At 60.4% G+C, this 12,500-nt stretch overlaps 1 non-coding gene across 1 annotated transcript; it reads left to right on the top strand.

Annotated features, from left to right (window-relative positions):
* Window positions 1-9,006: 9,006 nt before the first annotated feature.
* On the top strand, window positions 9,007-10,821 carry LOC142793846 (small subunit ribosomal RNA). The gene has a single exon (XR_012891868.1). It is a non-coding gene; the product is annotated as a small subunit ribosomal RNA (ribosomal RNA).
* Window positions 10,822-12,500: the final 1,679 nt, after the last annotated feature.

The raw sequence follows: 12,500 nt of genomic DNA, 5'->3' as shown, positions 1-12,500 counted from the left end.
ACCGCGCCAAGTACGAAAGGAACAGCGCGGTCGAGACTCGGAAGAAAAAGCTTTCAAAGTGTCGTAGCACGATGCACACTGCTGTTCGTGTGGAACAAACGTGACTACCGTGCTGTACGGTGGAGTTCTGTGCGCAAAAGCGGCGGGTGTGTTTCTAAGCACCACAGCGTTGTGTCAAAAAAGAGGTGCCTGAGAGAAACGCATGCGACTGCCGTGCTTTGCGGCATAGCACCGTGCGCAAAAACGGTGCGCATGCAAGAGGTGTCAGAGCTAGCGAACTTTTGCCACGAGCAACAGGTCACTAAAAGCCTATAGATGACGGTGTTGGAGGAAAAGAAAAATATCGAGAAAGCACTGCGGTGTGCCGTGCGTAGGGACGGGCGCGCGTGCCACATGCCGCCGAAATATGGGTGTCGGAGAAAACAGAGTGCCGCGCGTAACGAGGGGCGCGCGTGTTACAGAGAGATATGCCCAAACGCATGAAAGTGTACGCAGGTGTCCTAAGGCAGTTTTTTTTTTTTTTCCTCATTTTGATGTCGCCCCGGCTGACGTGGTTTTCGTTTTTCCGTGCCGCCCCGGCTGACGCGGTTTTCGTTTTTCCGTGCCGCCCCGGCTGACGCAGTTTTTGCGCCGCCCCGGCTGACGCGGTTTTCGCGCCGCCCCGGCTGACGCGGTTCCGACTTTGCACTTTTTGGCTCACCCCGGCTGGCGGCCCACTCACTCGATCGCCAGGTCTGTTTGCCCCGGTGGTTCCACCGCCAGGCTTAAGCGCGAACTTTTTTTGTTTGTTTTCTTTTGATTAAGCGCAAGCTTTTTTCTTTGTTTTCTTTTGATTAAGCGCGGGCTTTTTTCTTTGTTTTTTTTGCATTCGCCCCGGCAGACGCGGTTTTTGCGCCGCCCCGGCTGACGCGGTTTTTGCCGCCCCGGCTGACGCAGTTCGGACTTAGCACTTTTCGGCTGTGCCTGGCTGGCGGCCCACTCACTCGATCGCCATGTCTGTTTGCCACAGTTTTCCCGGTGGTGCCGCACCCGGGCTCGCCCCGGCTGACGCGGTTTCGTGCCGCCCCGGCAGACGCGGTTTTCGCGCCGCCCCGGCTGACGCGGTTTCGTGCCGCCCCGGCAGACGCGGTTTTTTGCCGCCCCGGCTGACGCAGTTCGGACTTGGCACTTTTTGGCTGAGCCTTGCTGGCGGCCCACTCACTCGATCGCCATGTCTGTTTGCCACAGTTTTCCCGGTGGTGCCGCACCCGGGCTCGCCCCGGCAGACGCGTTTTTTTTTTCTTTCGCCCCGGCTGACGCAGTTTTCGCGCCGCCCCGGCAGACGCGGTTTTCGCGCCGCCCCGGCAGACGCGGTTTTTTGCGCCGCCCCGGCTGACGCAGTTCGGACTTGGCACTTTTTGGCTGAGCCTGGCTGGCGGCCCACTCACTCGATCGCCATGTCTGTTTGCCACAGTTTTCCCGGTGGTGCCGCACCCGGGCTCGCCCCGGCTGACGCAGTTTTCGCGCCGCCCCGGCTGACGCGGTTTCGTGCCGCCCCGGCAGACGCGGTTTTTTGCGCCGCCCCGGCTGACGCGGTTTTTTGCCGCCCCGGCTGACGCAGTTCGGACTTGGCACTTTTCGGCTGTGCCTGGCTGGCGGCCCACTCACTCGATCGCCATGTCTGTTTGCCACAGTTTTCCCGGTGGTGCCGCACCCGGGCTCGCCCCGGCAGACGCGTTTTTTTTTTTCTTTCGCCCCGGCTGACGCAGTTTTCGCGCCGCCCCGGCTGACGCGGTTTCGTGCCGCCCCGGCAGACGCGGTTTTTTGCGCCGCCCCGGCTGACGCGGTTTTTGCCGCCCCGGCTGACGCAGTTCGGACTTAGCACTTTTTGGCTGAGCCTGGCTGGTGGCCCACTCACTCGATCGCCATGTCTGTTAGCCACAGTTTTCCCGGTGGTGCCGCACCCGGGCTCGCCCCGGCTGACGCAGTTTTCGCGCCGCCCCGGCTGACGCGGTTTCGTGCCGCCCCGGCAGACGCGGTTTTCGCGCCGCCCCGGCTGACGCGGTTTTTGCCGCCCCGGCTGACGCAGTTCGGACTTAGCACTTTTCGGCTGTGCCTGGCTGGCGGCCCACTCACTCGATCGCCATGTCTGTTTGCCACAGTTTTCCCGGTGGTGCCGCACCCGGGCTCGCCCCGGCTGACGCAGTTTTCGCGCCGCCCCGGCTGACGCGGTTTCGTGCCGCCCCGGCAGACGCGGTTTTCGCGCCGCCCCGGCTGACGCGGTTTCGTGCCGCCCCGGCAGACGCGGTTTTTTGCCGCCCCAGCTGACGCAGTTCGGACTTAGCACTTTTTGGCTGAGCCTTGCTGGCGGCCCACTCACTCGATCGCCATGTCTGTTTGCCACAGTTTTCCCGGTGGTGCCGCACCCGGGCTCGCCCCGGCAGACGCGTTTTTTTTTTTCTTTCGCCCCGGCTGACGCAGTTTTCGCGCCGCCCCGGCAGACGCGGTTTTCGCGCCGCCCCGGCAGACGCGGTTTTTTGCGCCGCCCCGGCTGACGCGGTTTTTTGCCGCCCCGGCTGACGCAGTTCGGACTTGGCACTTTTTGGCTGAGCCTGGCTGGCGGCCCACTCACTCGATCGCCATGTCTGTTTGCCACAGTTTTCCCGGTGGTGCCGCACCCGGGCTCGCCCCGGCTGACGCAGTTTTCGCGCCGCCCCGGCTGACGCGGTTTCGTGCCGCCCCGGCAGACGCGGTTTTTTGCGCCGCCCCGGCTGACGCGGTTTTTTGCCGCCCCGGCTGACACGGTTCGGACTTTGCACTTTTCGGCTGTGCCTGGCTGGCGGCCCACTCACTCGATCGCCATGTCTGTTTGCCACAGTTTTCCCGGTGGTGCCGCACCCGGGCTCGCCCCGGCAGACGCGTTTTTTTTTTTTTTTCTTTCGCCCCGGCTGACGCAGTTTTCGCGCCGCCCCGGCTGACGCGGTTTCGTGCCGCCCCGGCAGACGCGGTTTTTTGCGCCGCCCCGGCTGACGTGGTTTTTGCCGCCCCGGCTGACGCAGTTCGGACTTTGCACTTTTTGGCTGAGCCTGGCTGGCGGCCCACTCACTCGATCGCCATGTCTGTTTGCCACAGTTTTCCCGGTGGTGCCGCACCCGGGCTCGCCCCGGCAGACGCGTTTTTTTTTTTTCCTTCGCCCCGGCAGACGTGGTTCCCCCCCCCCCCCTCCGTCTTTCTTTTTGTTTTTTTTTTTCGCCGCGGCTGAAGTGGATTTTTCGGTGCCTCGACGCCCCGGTAGTCGCGGTTTTTCCGTTTCCGCACGGCCCCGGCTGACGCTGCTCGGTCACAGTCGCCTTTTGTGGTGATTGCAGACTTCTTGAGCGCGGGTGTTTTTTTTTTTGTTGTTGTTGTTGTTTTATTACGCATTCGCTCCAGCAGACGCTGTTTAGACTTTTTGTTTCCTCTTTTATCCTGCGACGAGGTGACGAGGTTTATTCGGTGCCCCGCCGCCCCGGCTGAAGTGATTTTTCCTGTCCCGTGCCGCCCCGGCTGACGCGGTTGGGACTTCGCGTTTGTTCGGCCGCCACGGGTTTTGGCGCACTCGCTCGGTTGCTTGTTGTTGCCACTTGTTGCGAACCCAGGTTTCTTGAGCGAGCGCGGGCGTTTTTTCTTCCTTTCTTTCTTTGTTCTATGTGTTAGCGAATCGGCCTTTAATATCACACGAGGACTCACAACCAACAATTTTCAGTTTGAAGTGTAAAAAATCTGCAGGTGTTGACGTAACTGACTTGCCCCGTACCCTTGAGTACATCCATGAAGTTCTCGTAGTACTACTAAATCGCATTATTCCAAGTGGAGAAATTCCCATAAACTTGCAAACCTCTACACGAAAATCGGTGCGCGTGATAAAGTTGAAAATTATCGTCCGATATCAAATGTGCCTTCTATAACACAAATTCTAGGAAAAAAAAAAAAAAAAACACTTGTTCGCCGTTTTCTGCGCCGTGACTGGCAGCACTCCGGCGAAGCGAAACGGGGTCGATTCGAGCACGATATCGGCGTCTTTCGACGTGCTCGCCGGCGACCGTCGCACGAGTACGTCGCACGAGCGCGTCTGCCGGGGCGCCGTTTGCGAAGCCGACGCAAAAGTGGGAACCGCCGCTCGGATGATCGCCGCTTTCGGCAGAGTGAGTGTTGGCACTCCGGGGAAGCGAAACAGCGTGAATGCGCCCACGAAATCGGCGTATTTTGAAGTGCCCGCCGGCGACCGTCGCACGAGTACGGTAAACCGCGTCAGCCGGGGCGTAGTTCGGGACGCCGACGAAAAAGTGGGAAGCGCAACTCGGATCTTCGCCGTTTTTGCAGGAGTGAGTGGCGGCCCTCCTGCGAGACCAAGAAGCATCGATTCGTGCACGAATTCGGCGCCTTTCGACGTGATCGCCGGCGACCGTCGCTCGAGTAGGGCAAACCGCGTCTGCCGGGGCGGGCTTCGGGACGCCGATGCGAAAGTGGGAAACGCTGCTCGGATGTTCGCCGTTTTTGGCCGAGTGAGTGCTGGCACACGGGCGAAGCCAAACGGGGCCGATTACGGCACGATATCGGCGTCTTTCGACGTGCCCGCCGGCGACCGTCGCACGAGTACGGTAAACCGCGTCAGCCCGGGCGGAGTTCGGGACGCCGATGCGAAAGTGGAGAACGCCGCTCGGATCTTCGCCGTTTTTGGAGGAGTGAGTGGCGGCACTCCGGAGAAGCCAAGGAGCGCCAATTAGCGCACGATATCGGCGTCTTTCGACGCGCTCGCCGGCGACCGTCGCACGAGTAGGGCAAACCGCGTCTGCCGGGGCGGGGTTTACGACGCCGACGCAAAAGTGGGAACCGCCGCTCGGATGTTGGCCGTTTTTGGCAGAGTGAGTGCTGGCACTCCGGCGACGCGAAAGAGCGCGAATGCGCCCACGAAAGTGGCGTATTTGGACGTGCGTGACGGCGACCGCTGCAGGAGTACGAAAAACCACGTCAGCCGGGGCGAGCGACACACGGCGGTCTGGGTGCTTATCGCTGCTATTATAGGGGCACCCCGGCAGACGCAGAAAAAAAAAAAAAATTTTCGACCTTCTTTTTTGCTGGTCGAGCTCGGGTAACCCAGGTCGCAATGGGAGCCGCGCACGAAAGCGGCGTCGCGAGACGCGTTCGCGGTCGCTAGTCGCACGAGCTCGGCAACCGCGTCAGCCGGCGCGGAGTTCGGGATGCCGACGGCTAAGTGGGTACCGCTGCTCGGATGTTCGCCGTTTTTGGCCGAGTGAGTGCTGGCACTCCGGTGAAGCCAAGGAGCGCCAATTCGTGCACGATATCGGCGTCTTTCGACGTGCCCGCCGGCCACCGCCGCACGAGTACGGCAAACCGCGTCTGCCGGGGCGGGGTTCGCGACGCGTACGCAATAGTGGGAACCGTCGCTCGGATGTTCGTCGTCTTTGGCCGAGCGAGTGCTGGCACTCCGGCGAAGCGAAACGGGGCCGATTCGGGCACGATATCGGCGTATTTCGACGTGCTCGCCGGCGACCGTCGCACGAGTACGGCAAAGCGCGTCTGCCGGGGCGAGGTTTGCGACGCCGACGAAAAAGTGGGAAGCGCCGCTCGGATCTTCGCCGTTTTTGCAGGAGTGAGTGGCGGCCCTCCTGCGAGACCAAGAAGCATCGACTCGCGCACGATATCGGTGTCTTTCGACGTGCCCGCCGGCCACCGCCGCACGAGTACGGCAAACCGCGTATGCCGGGGCGGGGTTGGCGACGCCGACGCAAAAGTGGGAACCGCCACTAGGATGTTCGCCGTTTTTGGCAGAGTGAGTGCTGGCACTCCGGCGAAGCGAAAGAGCGCGAATGCGCCCACGAAAGTGGCGTGTTTGGACGTGCTTGACGACGACCACCGCAGGAAAACGAAAAACCACGTCAGCCGGGGCGAGCGACCCATGGCGGTCTGGGTGCTTATCGCTGCTATTATAGGGGCACCCCGGCAGACGCAAAAAAAAAAAAAAAATTTTTTTTCGACATTCTTTTTTGCTCGTCGACCTCGGGTGACCCAGGTCGCAGTGGGAGCCGCGCACGAAAGCGGCGTCGCGAGACGGCTTCGCGGTCGCTAGTCGCACGAGCTCGGCAACCGCGTCTGCCGGGGCGGAGTTCGGGACGCCGACGGCTAAGTGGGAACCGCCGCTCGGATGTTCGCCGTTTGTGGCCGAGTGAGTGCTGGCACTCCGGCGAAGCCAAACGGGGCCGATTCCGGCACGATATCGGCGTCTTTCTACGTGCTCGCCGGCGACCGTCGCACGAGTACGGCAAAGTGCGTCTGCCGGGGCGGGGTTTGCGACGCGTACGCAATAGTGAGAACCGTCGCTCGGATGTTCGTCGTCTTTCGCCGAGCCAGTGCTGGCAATCCGGCGAAGCCGAACGGAGCCGATTCGGGCACGATATCGGCGTCTTTCCACGTGCTCGCCGGCGACCGTCGCACGAGTACGGTAAACCGCGTCAGCCGGGGCGGAGTTCGGGACGCCGATGCGAAAGTGGGAAGCGCCGCTCGGATCTTCGCCGTTTTTGGAGGAGTCAGTGGCGGCACTCCGGTGAAGCCAAGGTGCGCCAATTCGCGCACGATATCGGCGTCTTTCGACGTGCCCGCCGGCCACCGTCGCACGAGTACGGCAAACCTCGTCTGCCGGGGCGGGGTTTGCGACGCCGACGCAAAAGTGGGAACCGCCGCTCGGATGTTCGCCGTTTTTGGCAGAGTGAGTGCTGGCACTCCGGCGAAGCGAAAGAGCGCGAATGCGCCCACGAAAGTGGCGTGTTTGGACGTGCTTGACGACGACCACCGCAGGAAAACGAAAAACCACGTCAGCCGGGGCGAGCGACCCATGGCGGTCTGGGTGCTTATCGCTGCTATTATAGGGGCACCCCGGCAGACGCAAAAAAAAAAAAAAATTTTTTTCGACATTCTTTTTTGCTCGTCGACCTCGGGTGACCCAGGTCGCAGTGGGAGCCGCGCACGAAAGCGGCGTCGCGAGACGGCTTCGCGGTCGCTAGTCGCACGAGCTCGGCAACCGCGTCTGCCGGGGCGGAGTTCGGGACGCCGACGGCTAAGTGGGAACCGCCGCTCGGATGTTCGCCGTTTGTGGCCGAGTGAGTGCTGGCACTCCGGCGAAGCCAAACGGGGCCGATTCCGGCACGATATCAGCGTCTTTCTACGTGCTCGCCGGCGACCGTCGCACGAGTACGGCAAAGTGCGTCTGCCGGGGCGGGGTTTGCGACGCGTACGCAATAGTGAGAACCGTCGCTCGGATGTTCGTCGTCTTTCGCCGAGCCAGTGCTGGCACTCCGGCGAAGCCGAACGGAGCCGATTCGGGCACGATATCGGCGTCTTTCCACGTGCTCGCCGGCGACCGTCGCACGAGTACGGTAAACCGCGTCAGCCGGGGCGGAGTTCGGGACGCCGATGCGAAAGTGGGAAGCGCCGCTCGGATCTTCGCCGTTTTTGGAGGAGTCAGTGGCGGCACTCCGGTGAAGCCAAGGTGCGCCAATTCGCGCACGATATCGGCGTCTTTCGACGTGCCCGCCGGCCACCGTCGCACGAGTACGGCAAACCTCGTCTGCCGGGGCGGGGTTTGCGACGCCGACGCAAAAGTGGGAACCGCCGCTCGGATGTTCGCCGTTTTTGGCAGAGTGAGTGCTGGCACTCCGGCGAAGCGAAAGAGCGTGAATGCGCCCACGAAAGTAGCGTATTTGGACGTGCTTGACGGCGACCGCCGCAGGAGTACGAAAAACCACGTCAGCCGGGGCGAGCGACCCACGGCGGTCTGGGTGCTTATCGCTGCTATTATAGGGGCACCCCGGCAGACGCAGAAAGAAAAAAAAAAATGGGGACATGGCGTGCGTCACCGTGCGGCTTCGCAGCGTTGCCGAAGTCGCCGAGCCCTTCGACTGAGCCGAACGGCGGACAGGGAACGTTGGTCGGCCGTTCTAACCTGTCGGTGCCACGCCGAGACGTCGTTAAGGAAAACCGCGTCGTGGGCCTCTACGACGCCGTCGAGTCGTTGTACGTTTGGTGTCCAGCGTGTCGGCGGCGAGTAGCGGACACGTCGTTCACGACTTCGGTCTTTCGCAGTCGACGCGAACTTGCGGAGAGTCGTGGTGCCTCACGTTTTCGGCAGAAACCGCGGCGGAATTTTCCCGTGCGTGCGCGCACGACCTCGGTGCTGTGCCGTCAGCGTAGTGTTGCACAAACTCGTGGCCTACCCAAGGTGCGGTACGTTTGCGGCCGTATCCTCGGTGGGAATTTCGTGAGTAGGGTCGCAAATTCTACGACCTCGGCGGGTTTGAGAGCGACGTAGACTTGTGGCACGCTCAACATGCCACACGTTTCGGGGCACACCCGCGGTGAAATTTTCTCGAGTACGCTCGTATTAGGGCCCAAGGAGGTCTGGGTACTTATCGCTGCTATTATGTGGGGGTTCTCGTGAGCGGCGTACGCGAAAGCGACCGGGTGTCTGATATGCGGCGGGCTTCGGCCTCGTCAAGCGTGTCCTCGGGTCTGCTCCAGGGGAATCCACGGCAGTCGTCTGCAGCCTCATCCGCTTGATGCGTTAGGGGCTGGTTGTCGGACGGTGCCGTTTTACCACGATATCGAGGTGTGTTCCGTGTCGTCCTCGGGCGATTCAGATGCGAAAGCGCCGAAGACGCGGGCGTGACCCGTCGTCTGGCGGCTTTGCAGTCTCGGCTCCGTTGCTAGTTCCGGCCGGTCCACCGACAGTGCAGCGGGCTTGGGCAACCCGCACGGCGCGACCGAGTCGATGCAACGAAAAAGAGCGAGCATGAACGTGCTTCTTGCCGCACGGCTCCCACTCGTCTTTCGGGAAGGTTGTGCCGTAGCGAGCTCGAACGCCGTCATCTCGGAGTGCAAAATAAGCGTGTTGGGGCGCCTGAAGGTGGCCTCCGCCGCACACAGACTGCGTCCGGCCCGCCGAGGGCGAGGACGGACGCGCAGTCGAACGATTACCTGGTTGATCCTGCCAGTAATCATATGCTTGTCTCAAAGATTAAGCCATGCATGTCTAAGTACATGCCGAAATAAGGCGAAACCGCGAATGGCTCATTAAATCAGTTATGGTTCCTTAGATCGTTTCTTCCTACTTGGATAACTGTGGCAATTCTAGAGCTAATACATGCAGTGAGCCTGGAGCCCTTTGGGTAACGGGTGCTTTTATTAGACCAAGATCGATCGGGTTTCGGCCCGTATTGTGTGGTGACTCTGGATAACTTTGTGCTGATCGCATGGCCACGAGCCGGCGACGTTTCTTTCAAGTGTCTGCCTTATCAACTTTCGATGGTAGGTTACTTGCTTACCATGGTTGTTACGGGTAACGGAGAATCAGGGTTCGATTCCGGAGAGGGAGCCTGAGAAACGGCTACCACATCCAAGGAAGGCAGCAGGCGCGCAAATTACCCACTCCCGGCACGGGGAGGTAGTGACGAAAAATAACAATACGGGACTCTTTTGAGGCCCCGTAATTGAAATGAGTACACTCTAAATCCTTTAACGAGGATCAATTGGAGGGCAAGTCTGGTGCCAGCAGCCGCGGTAATTCCAGCTCCAATAGCGTATACTAAAGCTGCTGCGGTTAAAAAGCTCGTAGTTGGATCTCAGTTCCAGACGAGTAGTGCATCTACCCGATGCGACGGCTCGGACTGAACATCATGCCGGTTCTTTCTTGGTGCACTTCATTGTGTGCCTCGAGATGGCCGGTGCTTTTACTTTGAAAAAATTAGAGTGCTCAACGCAGGCGAGTCGCCTGAATAAACTTGCATGGAATAATAGAACAAGACCTCGTTTCTGTTCTGTTGGTTTTTGGAATACGAGGTAATGATTAAGAGGGACGGACGGGGGCATTCGTATTGCGGCGCTAGAGGTGAAATTCTTGGACCGTCGCAAGACGAACTACTGCGAAAGCATTTGCCAAGAATGTTTTCATTGATCAAGAACGAAAGTCAGAGGTTCGAAGGCGATCAGATACCGCCCTAGTTCTGACCATAAACGATGCCAACCAGCGATCCGCCTGAGTTACTCAAATGACTCGGCGGGCAGCTTCCGGGAAACCAAAGTATTTGGGTTCCGGGGGAAGTATGGTTGCAAAGCTGAAACTTAAAGGAATTGACGGAAGGGCACCACCAGGAGTGGAGCCTGCGGCTTAATTTGACTCAACACGGGAAAACTTACCCGGCCCGGACACTGGGAGGATTGACAGATTGAGAGCTCTTTCTTGATTCGGTGGATGGTGGTGCATGGCCGTTCTTAGTTGGTGGAGCGATTTGTCTGGTTAATTCCGATAACGAACGAGACTCTAGCCTATTAAATAGGTGCGGGGTTCCCAGCACCTTACAACCTTCTTAGAGGGACAAGCGGCTCCTAGCCGCACGAAACAGAGCAATAACAGGTCTGTGATGCCCTTAGATGTCCGGGGCCGCACGCGCGCTACACTGAAGGAAGCAGCGTGTCTTTATCCCTGTCTGAAAAGACTGGGTAACCCGTGGAACTTCTTTCGTGATTGGGATAGGGGCTTGCAATTGTTCCCCTTGAACGAGGAATTCCCAGTAAGCGCGAGTCATAAGCTCGCGTTGATTACGTCCCTGCCCTTTGTACACACCGCCCGTCGCTACTACCGATTGAATGATTTAGTGAGGTCTTCGGACCGATGTCCGGCGCGGCCTTTCGGTTGCGCCGGTCTGTTGGAAAGATGACCAAACTTGATCATTTAGAGGAAGTAAAAGTCGTAACAAGGTTTCCGTAGGTGAACCTGCGGAAGGATCATTAACGGATTGTGAAGGGTGAGCGCCTCAGCTGCGTCTGCGCCCGACACTTTCTGCCGCTGACCCCGTTTGGACGCGGGGTCGGCTTTTCCCCACGGGGCTGCCTGAATGTGGAGCGGCACCCCGTGACAAATTGTTGCGCCCAGCGGACGCCAACACCGCGACCTTGGACGGTCGGCCAGGTGGCGGACGCGGGTACAAACGGCGCAACGCACTCATAGGTCGGCTTTCGACCCGCCACTGCACCGTGGCTCGAAGCGCTCGAAATGCGCGACCCGACCGCTGCGGGACCGCCTAGTACTGTAAACAGGAGCGGCGGAGCGCGAACGGCGAGTCGTGGTTACGTCGGTAGAAGGCGAGGCTGCGCGTTCCCGAAACGCCAGCCGAGTGCCCTCCCGACCGTTCGAGCGTGCAAGAACGAGACCCGACAATCGCGCGGCGACTGCCAAGTACGAGAGGAACGGCACAAGCGTCGGCGGTCGGTCAAGGAACTGGCGATGTGACGGGTCCGCTGTGCACCAGTGCATACCGTCCCGCCGTCCGCGGCAAGCGCCTCCGCGTCCTCGGGTGACGGAGGCTGCCGGTCGGTTCTTGCAGGCGAGGGATCTCGCTGGCACCGGTTCGCGTTGACGCGCGGCCGGTCATGGCACGGCGATGCGACGGCCGAGGTGCGCAGTACTCGATGGAGGAACCGCACGCTCCGATGACCGTCCCGCCCTCCGCGGCGTATGCGTACCGACCGTAATGGTTGCAGCAGCGCCGGCCGGCTTTTGAATTCGCCACACGAAACACGGTGCGAGATCGCGGTTAGGGGAGCGTCGACGTTGCCAGGCGTTTTGCTTGCTGCCGAGGGAAAGGCGGCACGGCCACGTCGCGCTCGTCGCGATTAGCGGGTCTGCGCGCTTTGGGAAGGTGCCGCAACGACTTGCCGAAAGAGGAAGCACGGAAGAACGAGGGACTTGGACGTCCCGACAATTGAACGCACTTGCGGCCAGGCCCTTGCTGGCTTCGTTCTTCCGCCTCGAGTAGGCTCGTACGCGGCTCCGGCGCCGAAAGTGGTCCTTGGCACCGACTTCGGTGGACGTGGGAAGTGCCGCGCAAGTACGGCGCGCCTGGCTCCACCTGTTGGCTAAAGTAGGCAGCCGGATCGGCATTTTGGTGTGCGGTGGCAAACCGTGGATGCGAAAAAAGCTTGTGCGATTTCGTGGAACAAAAAGCGGGGGTCCCCCTTTTTATGCGGAGGAGACCGACCCGCCCGCCGTGGTGAACCGCGACGCCACGGTAAAAACGGGAGAGGCTTGTCGATGGGACCGTGCATCCCGCGCTCCACGGAGGCCGGGAGGCGGCCGCCCGAGGAAATGTGTAGCCGTCGAGGCCCGCATCTGCGTGCACTCTTATCCAAATGGGTGTACCGCAGGCATTTTCTGGTTAGGCGGGCCAATGAGAGCGAGCACACAACGATACCTACGGGTCCGGCTTGGAGAACCGGCTTCGACGCCTCCCGAGTATTTATAGAGGGGTGGACCACGAAAGCACTCGCAAGTAGCGGAAGCGAAACGCCGTCCGAAACACACCGTTTGCTCGATTTGCGGCAGCCGAAAAAGGCGCGGCAGAGTTTTGGAGTCCAAGCGTGCGCTGAAAAGCGCCCTTCTTGGCCACTGTTTGGCCGAGTGCCAGAAACGT

This window comes from Rhipicephalus microplus, unplaced genomic scaffold (assembly GCF_043290135.1).
Source record: "Rhipicephalus microplus isolate Deutch F79 unplaced genomic scaffold, USDA_Rmic scaffold_340, whole genome shotgun sequence".
In the NCBI taxonomy this organism is placed as follows: domain Eukaryota; kingdom Metazoa; phylum Arthropoda; class Arachnida; order Ixodida; family Ixodidae; genus Rhipicephalus; species Rhipicephalus microplus.
The sequence above is the reverse complement of the archived record's forward strand: the minus strand, read 5'-3'. Positions and strand labels throughout refer to the sequence as shown.